The 12,630-nt window shown below is 43.1% G+C and overlaps 1 protein-coding gene across 1 annotated transcript in view; it reads right to left on the minus strand.

Annotated features, from left to right (window-relative positions):
* LOC132396381 (oxysterols receptor LXR-alpha-like) overlaps positions 1–12,228 on the minus strand; it is a 201,725-nt gene extending 189,497 nt beyond the window's left edge. The window contains exon 1 of the mRNA XM_059973907.1: positions 12,056–12,228. The gene's annotated coding sequence lies outside the window, so the exon portion shown is untranslated. The remainder of the gene's footprint in view (positions 1–12,055) is intronic.
* Positions 12,229–12,630: the final 402 nt, after the last annotated feature.

Here is a 12,630-nt window from a genome sequence, read left to right on the forward strand (position 1 = left end):
AACAATGTTGGGCCTTGAAGAATGAATTGGGTGAAATTGTTATGGGAAACAGAGAAATGGCAGAAGAATTTAATGAGTACTTTAGATCTGTTTTCACTAAGGAAGACACAAGCAATCTCCCAGATGTATGGATGGGCCAAGGACATAGGGTAACAGAGGAAATGAAACAGATTGACATTAGGAAGGAAACGGTGATGAGTAGACTGATGGGACTGAAGGCTGACGAATCCCCAGGTCCAGAAGGTCTGCATCTCAGGGTATTAAAGGAGGTGGCCCTGGAAATTACGGATGCATTGGTAATCATTTTCCAATGTTCCTTTGATTCAGGATCAGTTCCTGAGGATTGGAGAATGGCTAATCTTATCCCACTTTTTAAGAAAGGAAGGAGGGAGAAAACAGAGAACTATCAACCTGTCAGCCTGACATCGGTGGTGGGGAAGATGCTAGAGTCCATTATTAAGGATGAAATAGTGGCATATCTAGATAGCAGTGATAGGATTGGGCCGAGCCAGCATGGATTTACCAAGGGCAAATCATGCTTGACTAATCTATTGGGAGTTTTTCGAGGATGTTAGACAAGGGAGATCCAGTGGATGTAGTGTACCTCGATTTTCAGAAGGCATTTGATAAGGTCCTACATAGGAGATTGGTGGGTAAAATCAGAGCTCAGGGCATCGGGGGGAAGACATTGACATGGATAGAAAACTGGTTGGCAGATAGAAAGCAAAGGGTAGCGGTGAATGGGTGTTTCTCAGAATGGCAGGTGGTGACTAGTGGGGTGCCACAGGGCTCAGTATTGGGACCACAGCTGTTTACCATTTATGTTAACGATTTAGATGAAGGCATTGAGAATAACATCAGCAAATTTGCTGATGATACTAAGCTGGGTGGCAGTGTGACATGTGATGAGGATGTTAGGAGAATTCAGGGTGACTTGGATAGGCTGGGTGAATGGGCAGATACTTGGCAGATGACGTTTAATGTGAATAAGTGTGAGGTTATCCACTTTGGGAGTAAGAACAGGAAGGCAGATTATTATCTGAATGGTGTAGAGTTAGGTAAGGGAGAAATACAAAGAGATCTAGGAGTCCTTGTTCATCAGTCACTGAAGGTGAATGAGCAAGTGCAGCAGGCAGTGAAGAAGGCTAATGGAATGTTGGCCTTTATTACAAAGGGAATTGAGTACAAGAGCAAGGAAATCCTCTTGCATTTGTACAGAGCCCTGGTGAGACCACACCTGGAGTATTGTGTACAGTTTTGGTCTCCAGGGTTAAGGAAGGACATCCTGGCTGTAGAGGAAGTGCAGTGTAGATTCACGAGGTTAATTCCTGGGATGTCCGGACTGTCTTACGCAGAGAGGTTAGAGAGACTGGGCTTGTACCACGCTGGAATTAAGGAGATTGAGAAGGGATCTGATTGAAACATATAAGATTATTAAGGGATTGGACAAGATAGAGGCAGGAAATATGTTCCAGATGCTGGGAGAGTCCAGTACCAGAGGACATGGTTTGAGAATAAGGCGTAAGTCATTTAGTACAGAGTTAAGGAAAAACTTTTTCTGCCAGAGAGTTGTGGGGGTCTGGAATGCACTGCCTCGGAAGGTAGTGGAGGCCAATTCTCTGGGTGCTTTCAAGAAGGAACTAGATAGGTATCTTATGGATAGGGGAATCAAGGGATATGGGGACAAGGCAGGAACCAGGTATTGATAGTAGATGATCAGCCATGATCTCAAAATGGCAGTGCAGGCTCGAAGGGCCGAATGGTCTACTTCTGCACCTATTGTCTATAATTTTGTTTTTTACCAATGGAGCCACACCACCCCCTCTGTCTTCCTGCCTATTCTATTGATACGATGTGTATCCTTGGACGTTAAGCTCCCAGCTATAATCTTTCAGCCATGATTCAGTGATGCCTACAGCATCATACTTGCCAATCTGTAACTGCGCTACAAGTTCATTGACCTTATTCCATATACTGTGCACATTCAAATATAACACCTTCAGTCCCGTATTCACCTTTTTTGATTTTGTCCATTTTTCAGATTGCAACTCATCATGTTCTTTTTCACTATTCTTGGTGGTGCGGCTGTAAAGAAACCCAATTTCCCTCAGGATCAATAAAGTATATCTGTCTCTCTGTCTGTCTGTTGACTGCAATTTTGCCCTATCATCAGCCCCCCCTTGCTAGGGGTCTCACAACACAAAGCCTCAGTTGGTAAAACAACTACCGCATCTTCAGCATTATCACACCAGTTCCCATCCCCCTACCAAACAACTCGAGCCAACTTGCAGGCAAGGATATTGGTCCAGCTCCCCCAGGTTCAGGTGTAACCCACCCGTTACGTCCAGGTTAGACCTTCCCCAGATGAGATCCCAATGATTCAGAAATTTGAACCCCTGCCCGCTTTACCAGTTCCTCAGCCACACATTCATCTGCCAAATCACCTTATTCTTACCCTCAGTGGCCCATTGCACAGGCAGCAATCCGGAGATTACTACACTTTTCTGCTTTTTTTTCAGATTTCCAACAGCTGCAGATTTTTTTATTTGATTTTCATTCTATGACCATACAAAATTAAGTAAGCCTTTTATTTAAATATTTTAAATGCTGACAGGTTTTCCCAGCTAGAAGTCTGAAGTTCTCCAGACGCATGTGGTGTGCTACATATCCTTCTGACATTGAAATGGAATGATATCTGTGTGTGTGGTGCCTGTGTTAAAGATGCTGGATTGTATAGAGCTCTACAGTACAGAATGGAATGATATCTGAGTGTGTGGTGCCTGCATTAAAGATGCTGGATGGTATAGAGCTGTACAGTACAGAATGGAATGATATCTGAGTGTGTGGTGCCTGTGTTAAAGGTGCTGGATTGTATAGAGCTGTACAGTACAGAATGGAATGATATCTGAGTGTGTGGTGCCTGCGTTAAAGATGCTGGATGGTATAGAGCTGTACAGTACAGAATGGAATGATATCTGAGTGTGTGGTGCCTGCGTTAAAGATGCTGGATAGTATAGAGCTGGACAGAACAGAATGGAATGATATCTGAGTGTGTGGTGCCTGCGTTAAAGGTGCTGGATGGTATAGAGCTGTACAGTACTGAAATGGAATGATATCTGAGTGTGTGGTGCCTGTGTTAAAGATGCTGGATTGTATAGAGCTGTACAGAACAGAATGGAATGATATCTGAGTGTGTGGTGACTGCGTTAAAGATGCTGGATTGTATAGAGCTGTGCAGTACAGAATGGAATGATATCTGTGTGTGTGGTGCCTGCGTTAAAGATGCTGGATGGTATAGAGCTGTACAGTACAGAATGGAATGATATCTGTGTGTGTGGTGCCTGTGTTAAAGATGCTGGATGGTATAGAGCTGTACAGTACAGAATGGAATGATATCTGAGTGTGTGGTGCCTGCATTAAAGATGCTGGATTGTATAGAGCTGGACAGAACAGAATGGAATGATATCTGAGTGTGTGGTGCCTGCATTAAAGATGCTGGATGGTATAGAGCTGTACAGTACAGAATGGAATGATATCTGAGTGTGTGGTGCCTGCGTTAAAGATGCTGGATGGTATAGAGCTGTACAGAACAGAATGGAATGATATCTGAGTGTGTGGTGCCTGCGTTAAAGATGCTGGATGGTATAGAGCTGTACAGTACAGAATGGAATGATATCTGAGTGTGTGGTGCCTGCGTTAAAGATGCTGGATGGTATAGAGCTGTACAGAACAGAATGGAATGATATCTGAGTGTGTGGTGCCTGTGTTAAAGATGCTGGATTGTATAGAGCTGTACAGTACAGAATGGAATGATATCTGAGTGTGTGGTGCCTGTGTTAAAGATGCTGGATTGTATAGAGCTGTACAGTACAGAATGGAATGATATCTGAGTGTGTGGTGCCTGTGTTAAAGATGCTGGATTGTATAGAGCTGTACAGTACAGAATGGAATGATATCTGAGTGTGTGGTGCCTGTGTTAAAGGTGCTGGATTGTATAGAGCTGTACAGTACAGATTGGAATGATATCTGAGTGTGTGGTGCCTGCGTTAAAGATGCTGGATTGTATAGAGCTGTACAGTACAGAATGGAATGATATCTGAGTGTGTGGTGCCTGCATTAAAGATGCTGGATGGTATAGAGCTGTACAGAACAGAATGGAATGATATCTGAGTGTGTGGTGCCTGCGTTAAAGATGCTGGATTGTATAGAGCTGTACAGTACAGAATGGAATGATATCTGAGTGTGTGGTGCCTGCGTTAAAGATGCTGGATTGTATAGAGCTGTGCAGTACAGAATGGAATGATATCTGTGTGTGTGGTGCCTGCGTTAAAGATGCTGGATGGTATAGAGCTGTACAGTACAGAATGGAATGATATCTGAGTGTGTGGTGCCTGCATTAAAGATGCTGGATTGTATAGAGCTGGACAGAACAGAATGGAATGATATCTGAGTGTGTGGTGCCTGCATTAAAGATGCTGGATGGTATAGAGCTGTACAGTACAGAATGGAATGATATCTGAGTGTGTGGTGCCTGCGTTAAAGATGCTGGATGGTATAGAGCTGTACAGAACAGAATGGAATGATATCTGAGTGCGTGGTGCCTGCGTTAAAGATGCTGGATGGTATAGAGCTGTACAGTACAGAATGGAATGATATCTGAGTGTGTGGTGCCTGCGTTAAAGATGCTGGATGGTATAGAGCTGTACAGAACAGAATGGAATGATATCTGAGTGTGTGGTGCCTGTGTTAAAGATGCTGGATTGTATAGAGCTGTACAGTACAGAATGGAATGATATCTGAGTGTGTGGTGCCTGTGTTAAAGATGCTGGATTGTATAGAGCTGTACAGTACAGAATGGAATGATATCTGAGTGTGTGGTGCCTGTGTTAAAGATGCTGGATTGTATAGAGCTGTACAGTACAGAATGGAATGATATCTGAGTGTGTGGTGCCTGTGTTAAAGGTGCTGGATTGTATAGAGCTGTACAGTACAGAATGGAATGATATCTGAGTGTGTGGTGCCTGCGTTAAAGATGCTGGATTGTATAGAGCTGTACAGTACAGAATGGAATGATATCTGAGTGTGTGGTGCCTGCGTTAAAGATGCTGGATGGTATAGAGCTGTACAGTACAGAATGGAATGATATCTGAGTGTGTGGTGCCTGCGTTAAAGATGCTGGATTGAATAGAGCTGTACAGAACAGAATGGAATGATATCTGAGTGTGTGGTGCCTGCGTTAAAGATGCTGGATGGTATAGAGCTGTACAGAACAGAATGGAATGATATCTGAGTGTGTGGTGCCTGCGTTAAAGATGCTGGATGGTATAGAGCTGTACAGTACAGAATGGAATGATATCTGAGTGTGTGGTGCCTGCGTTAAAGATGCTGGATGGTATAGAGCTGTACAGAACAGAATGGAATGATATCTGAGTGTGTGGTGCCTGTGTTAAAGATGCTGGATTGTATAGAGCTGTACAGTACAGAATGGAATGATATCTGAGTGTGTGGTGCCTGTGTTAAAGATGCTGGATTGTATAGAGCTGTACAGTACAGAATGGAATGATATCTGAGTGTGTGGTGCCTGTGTTAAAGATGCTGGATTGTATAGAGCTGTACAGTACAGAATGGAATGATATCTGAGTGTGTGGTGCCTGTGTTAAAGGTGCTGGATTGTATAGAGCTGTACAGTACAGAATGGAATGATATCTGAGTGTGTGGTGCCTGCGTTAAAGATGCTGGATTGTATAGAGCTGTACAGTACAGAATGGAATGATATCTGAGTGTGTGGTGCCTGCGTTAAAGATGCTGGATGGTATAGAGCTGTACAGTACAGAATGGAATGATATCTGAGTGTGTGGTGCCTGCGTTAAAGATGCTGGATTGAATAGAGCTGGACAGAACAGAATGGAATGATATCTGAGTGTGTGGTGCCTGTGTTAAAGGTGCTGGATTGTATAGAGCTGGACAGAACAGAATGGAATGATATCTGAGTGTGTGGTGCCTGTGTTAAAGGTGCTGGATTGTATAGAGCTGGACAGAACAGAATGGAATGATATCTGAGTGTGTGGTGCCTGCGTTAAAGGTGCTGGATTGTATAGAGCTGTACAGTACAGAATGGAATGATATCTGAGTGTGTGGTGCCTGCGTTAAAGATGCTGGATGGTATAGATCTGTACAGCACAGAAATGGGCCCTTTGGCCTAACTCATCAATGGTGATGGTGACCATGATACTTAATTCCACTATTCCATCTGACTACATTAGAAGCAAATCACTGTCCTCGGCTCCCCTCCAAGTACCTTATGATTTGGTAAATTGATTTATTAATGCCTCATGTACCAAGGTACAGTAAAGGACACTGTTTTGCATGTACCCATACAGATTAAACTCATCACATCAGTCTGGAGGTAGTCTGAGAGCAAAGCAATAACAGAATGCAGAATATGGTGTTACAGAGCAAGTGTGGTGCAGGCTGATCATAAGTTGCAAGGCCATGATGAGGATGAGTCCACCTTATCGTACAAGGCAACCCTATGTGCTAACATAAGGCTGTCAGTGTGGAACGGTCCATACTGTGCAGTGTTTTGGATTCTGCAGGAAGCCGTGATATGTGGAGGTGATGTAATGTTTGTCCAAATGCATCCAGTAATAGACAAGGTCAAGCTCATCCGTTACACTTGCCTAATGTGATATATAATATCTACTGGTGTGTGCAGCCTTCATTAATTGAGTCCCTCTGTAGTGAGTAGGACTCCCTGCAGATAAAGTTGGTTGTGCTGTTGAGTTAAAATGCCGAGCACTCTAATCATTCTTGTACATTTTCTCAGAACGTCCTGTAATCATTTGCTTTTCATGGCTCATGTCCTCTTTCTTTTCTATACTTTCAATCTCGGTGTGGGACTCCAGCTCTTCACAGTACATAACTTAGATAAGGGAAATAAATGTAATATCTCCAAGTTTATGCCAATGCAAAGCTGAGTGGAGGGGTGTGCCCTGTGGAGAATACACTGAAGCCCCAGGATGATTTGGCCAAGGCAGAATCAGAATTAAAACAGCAGGTGATATCTCATTGGCTCTTCACACAACCCTGAAGCATCTGGACAGCAAAGACACATACATCAGGATCCTCTCTATCAACTACAGATCAGCATTTAACACCACGATCCCCTCAAATCTAATCAGTAAACTGCAAGACCTGGGCCTCAACACCCCCATGTGCAATTGGATCTTGGGATTCCTCACGTGTAGATGCCTGTCAGTTCAGATTGACAAAAACATCTCCACAATCTCCATCACCACAGTGACGTGTGCTTAAATCCTGCTCTACTCGCTTTACACCTGTGTCTGTGTGGCTAAGCACAGCTCCGACACCATATGCTGATGACACTGTGGTGGGCCATATCAAAGGGGGTGATGAATCAGCATACAGGAGGGAGATTGAAAACATGGTTGAGTGGTGTAATAACAACCTCCTCTCTCTCAATGTCAGTCAGACCAAGGCACTGATTGTAGACTTCAGGAGAGGGAAACCAGAGGTCCATGAGCCAGTAATCACCGGAGGATTAGAGGTGGAGACGGTCAGTAACTTTAAATTCCTGGGTGTCACTATCTCAGAGGACCTGTCCTGGAGCCATTATGTAAATATAATTGTGAAGAAAGCATGAAATCGCCTCTACTCCTTCAGGAGTCTGTGGAGATTCGGTGTGTCATTATAAACCTTGGCAAACTTCTATAGATGTGTGGTGGAAAGTGTGCTGACTGGCTGCATAATGGTCTGGTATGGAAACACCAATGCCTTTGAGTGAACAATCCTCCAAAGGGTAATGGATTTGGCCCAGTAAAACCTTCCCAACCATTGAGCACATCAATATGAAACATCACCGTAGGAAAGCAGCAAAAATCCTCACCATCCAGGCCATGCTCTTCTCTCGCTGCCGCCATCAGGTAGAAGGTACAAGAACCCCAGGACTCATAGGTTCTGGAACAGTTACCACCCCACAACCATCAGACTCTTGAACAAAAGGGATAATTACGCTCATTTAAGGATTCTGTTATCTTGTTGTTTCATGCTCGTTATTTAATGCTATTTATTTATATCTGCATTTGCATAGTTTATTTACAGTTAATAGTTCCTGATGTTTACAGCTTAGTTACTGTTCTATAGATTTGCTTAGAATGCCCGCAGAAAAAGCATCTCAGGGTTGTGTGTGATGATATGTATGTATTCTGATAATAAATTTTACTGTGAACTCTGAGATTTGATTCAGAATCAGAATATGTCATGAATTTATTGCTTTGCAGAAGCAGTACAGTTCTAAAGAAATACTCTAAGTTACAAAATAAATAAATAGTGGAAAAACAAATAACAAGGTAGCATTCATGGTTTCAGAAATCTGATGGTGGAGGGAAAGAAGCTGTTCTTAGAACATTGAGTGTGCGTCCTCAGGCTCCAGGACCTCCTCCCCAATGGAAGTTGCAGGAGAGAGCAAGTACAAAGCAGGTGCAATCTAATGTGAGGTCAGATACTCTGGAGTCCGTAAGGAGAAAGCATGTTGTCTGATGGCGGTAGACTGGGGAAGGAGGAGGTGCAGTATGACTGAATGCCCTTGTGCATGCAAGTGTAACAAGTGATTAAGAGTTGGTACACTGACCTTTATAATGACAAGATTCAAGTCTAGGAGTAGGCCTGTCTTGCAGCAAGTATACAGGGATTGAGTAAGACTTTGCCTAGAATATTACATGCAGTTTTGGTCTCCCTACTGGAGAAAGGATGTTCTTGTTATGGTGGGAGTGAAGCAGGGGTTTGCCACACATATTCCACAGGAAGGGGAGAGAGCAGGTCAATTTCACTGTAAAATTTTGAGAGAATGGAGAGATCAAGTTCAGGATGAATGTCCTTGGTGACTGGAGAGGACAGGACCAGGGTCATAGTCGAAGGATAAGAGACAAGTTGTCTGGTAAATAGGTTTATTGTCATCTCATGTTCTGTGGAACAGTAAAAAACTTTGTTCTGCATGTCATTCATTCAGATCACTTCATTGCGTCAGTGCATTGAGGGAGAAACAATAACAGAATGTAGAATTAGATGTTAAGACTAAGATGAGAAGTTTCTTCTCCCATTATTGAACCTGTAGCATTCTCTACCACAGAAAGCAGTTCAAGCCAAATACCCTCTCATTTATTTTAGATTTTCTTGCCTACATCACCTCTTTAAATGCAATATTTGTACTCTTCTGCATTAGTCTCCATTTGCCACATTTCTACCTGAACTACCAGCTTGTCTCTCTCCTTCTGTCTGAAGCTTTCCCCCCTCTTGTCAAGTACATTGCCAAATGGTTTTGCATAATCTACAATCTTCATCATGGCCCCCACGGTTAAGTTTAAATCACTAATATGTATTACAGAAATGAAAGTAGCCCACTGGTTTACACCCCACCTATTTCTGTGTTGTCTGTGGATTTGGAACAATGACGCAGAGTCCCTCAGCTGAAGCCCAAGCCATATCACATTAATTACGACATGTCAGCCAGAGAAAGATTATTTTATTCTCACTTTTTGCTTTCTGTCTGTTAACTAATTCTCAATCTATGCCAATGTTATAAACCAATTTTAAGGCAATATACCAAAAATGCTGGAGGAACTCAGCAGGTCAGGCAACATCTATGGAAATGAGTAAACAGTCAACATTTCAAACCAAAGCCCTTAATCAGGACTCGTGAAATAAATGGGAGGGTATTTGGCTTCAGCTGCTTCATGCATGTAACGGAAGAGAAAGAAATGGTGAATGAACTTAATGAACATTTCGCTTCAGTCATCACCGTGGAAGACACAGAAATTCAAGAGTATCAGGGGGCAGAAGTGAATCCAGTTGCTATTACTAAGAAGAAGCTGTTTGAAAAGTCTGAAGGTAGATAAGCCACCCAGACCAGATGAACTACACTCCAAGATTCTGAACGAGGTAGCTGAAAAGGTGGTGGAGGTGTTAGTAATGATCTTTCAAGAATCACTAGATTCTAGAATGATTCGGGAGAACTGGAAATTGTAATTGTCACCCCACTCTTTACGAAGGGAGACAAAAGAAAGGAAATTATAGGCCAGTTAACCTGACTTCAGTATTTGGGAAGATGTTGGAGTCCATTATAAAGAATGAGGTATTAGTGAACTTGAGGCACATGATAAAATAAGCCAAAGTCAATATGGTTTCCTTAAGGTAAAATCTTGCCTGAAAAATCTGTTGGAATTCTTTGAGGAACTGACAGATAGGTTAGAGAAAGGAGAGTCAGTGATGTTGTTTACTTGGATTTTCAGAAGGCCTTTGACAAGGTGCCACAAATGAGGCTGCTTAACAGTATAAGAGTCCATGGTATTACAGGAAAGATACTAGCATGGATGGAAGACTGGCTGACTGGCAGGAAGCAGAGTGGGAATAAAGGGGGCACGTTCTGGTTGGCTGCCAGTGATGTGGTGTCCTGCAGGGGCTGGTTTTGCGACCGCTTCTTTTCACATTAAATGTCAATTATTTGGATGACAAAATTGATGGTTTTGTGGCCAGGTTTGCAGATGATAAAGATAGGTGGAGGGGCAGGTACTCTGCAGGACTTAGAGAAATTGGGAGAAGTGGCAAAAAAGTGACAAATGGAAATGGGAAGTGTACGGTAATGCACTTTGGTAGGAGGAATAATGTCGCAGACTATTTTATAAATGGGGAGCAAATTCAAAAACCAGAGGTGCAATGGGGTTTTGATCTCCTTGTGCAGCATTCCCTGAAGGTTATCTTACAGGTTGAGTTGGTGGTAAGAAAAACAAAAGTAATGTTAGCATTCACTTTGAGAGGATTAGAATATAAGAGCATAGGTGTCATGCTGGGGCTTTGTAAGAGACTGGTCAGACCACACGTGGAGTATCATCAGCAGTTTTCAGCCCCTTGACATTGGAGAGGCTCCAGAGGAGGTTCATGAGAATGATCCCAGGAACGAAAGGGTTAACATAGAGGAGCGTTTTAATGGCTCTGAACCTGAACTTGCTGAAGTTTAGAAGAATGAGGGAAGATCTCATTGACACCTATCAAATATACAGTGCCTATAAAGCATATTCACCCTCCCCACCCCTTGGGAGTGTTCTGCTTTATTGCTTTACAACATTGGATCACAGTGGATTTAATTTGGCTTTTTTGACACCGATCAACAGAAAAAGATTCGTTTATATGAAAGTGAAAACAGATCTCTACAAAGTGATCTAAATTAATTGCAAGTACAAACATAAAATAATTGCTTAAGTATTCACCCCCTCCCCCCCCGTTAATATGACACAGTGGGATGGTAATGGTTTGGGACTGGGATTTTTTTTACAGTTTTCGACAGATCTGTGATAGCTCTGTGCAAATTTGGAAGTGGGTGGCATTAGGAGTGGATGAATACTGGCTATGTCAGACCTCTGTTGAACCACTTTCAAAAGTTTCTGTTAAATCTACCCTCCATACTTCAACTTTTCCCAGATCTCCTTCCCTCCTAACAGCCCTTTCCTCTGTCAAATTCTCCACCCTTTGCTGTGGTAATTGGAGTAGTAACCTGATCTACTGGGCAAGTATGCTCCCTACATCCACCATGACCAACCCTCCAAGAGGGTAGGAGAGAACTCTGAGCTAACCTCAGACATTGCCTGATTGACAAAACAGAACAAGAATCTAGTCAGCATTGTTAGAGTGTTAATGCCTGGCCCTTTAACTGCACTTTCCATTCCTCCCACTCCCTCCCTGCCAAATAACCACCATCAATATCCCCTATGAGAATGTTTCAGTGGTGACTCCAGAGAGGTCAATAACCTAACGTGATCCTTTCAATTCCATTTCTATGGCTTTCCCACAATAACAGAAAGTTTATCCTCCTTTCAATCGGATCATAAAGAAACAGAAAATGCAAGATAAGTGCAGCATTTAACTACTGGTCCCCTCAGTGAAAGGCTTGTCTTGTTAGCTATGTGAAGCCATTTGTCCCTCCCTCCTCTCCATGGGGTTCCTTCCTCTCTTTCCAGGGAGATCCAACTCTCGCTTTACTTACTCTGGTAAGGTTTCCTTCTTCAGTGAAGCCGCAGCTGAATGAATTGATTCTCTGGAATAAGAAGCGGTGTAACTCTCTCCTGCCCGCTTGGTTGGTGATAACTCGCTGTCCTTCACTCCTGTCCTCTCCCTGACTCTCGTGAGCACCTCGCGGTGAGCAGGGCCACTGACTGCTGGGTGACGTGGTCACAGAATAACACTCAGCTGTATCGCTGTTACAGGGCAGACCGTACAGTAGATAGATGTTTACAATAGATAACTCACATCCAGATCAAGCTCAAGGCTCCAGCCTTGGTCCAATCAGCTCAGGGTTACCACAGGTCAAATCTCATTGTAAGTCCATAATATGTCTGTCTCCCTCTCTCTCTCTGCCTCTGATTCAATCCATTACACTCTATCTGCCTCAGCTTCTCAATGTGCGTACCCGTGTTTCTTCCTCTCAACTGCTACCTTCCCCCTTTCCTATGTTGTCGGTTTGATTCCTCTTGCTTTCTCTCACTCTTTGACTACTATCTCTCCCAATCTTCTTCACTTTCCCTTTTCCTCTTCCTATCACTTTGCCTCTTTCTCACTTGT

Source organism: Hypanus sabinus, chromosome 7 (assembly GCF_030144855.1).
Source record: "Hypanus sabinus isolate sHypSab1 chromosome 7, sHypSab1.hap1, whole genome shotgun sequence".
NCBI classification, from domain to species: Eukaryota; Metazoa; Chordata; class Chondrichthyes; order Myliobatiformes; family Dasyatidae; genus Hypanus; species Hypanus sabinus.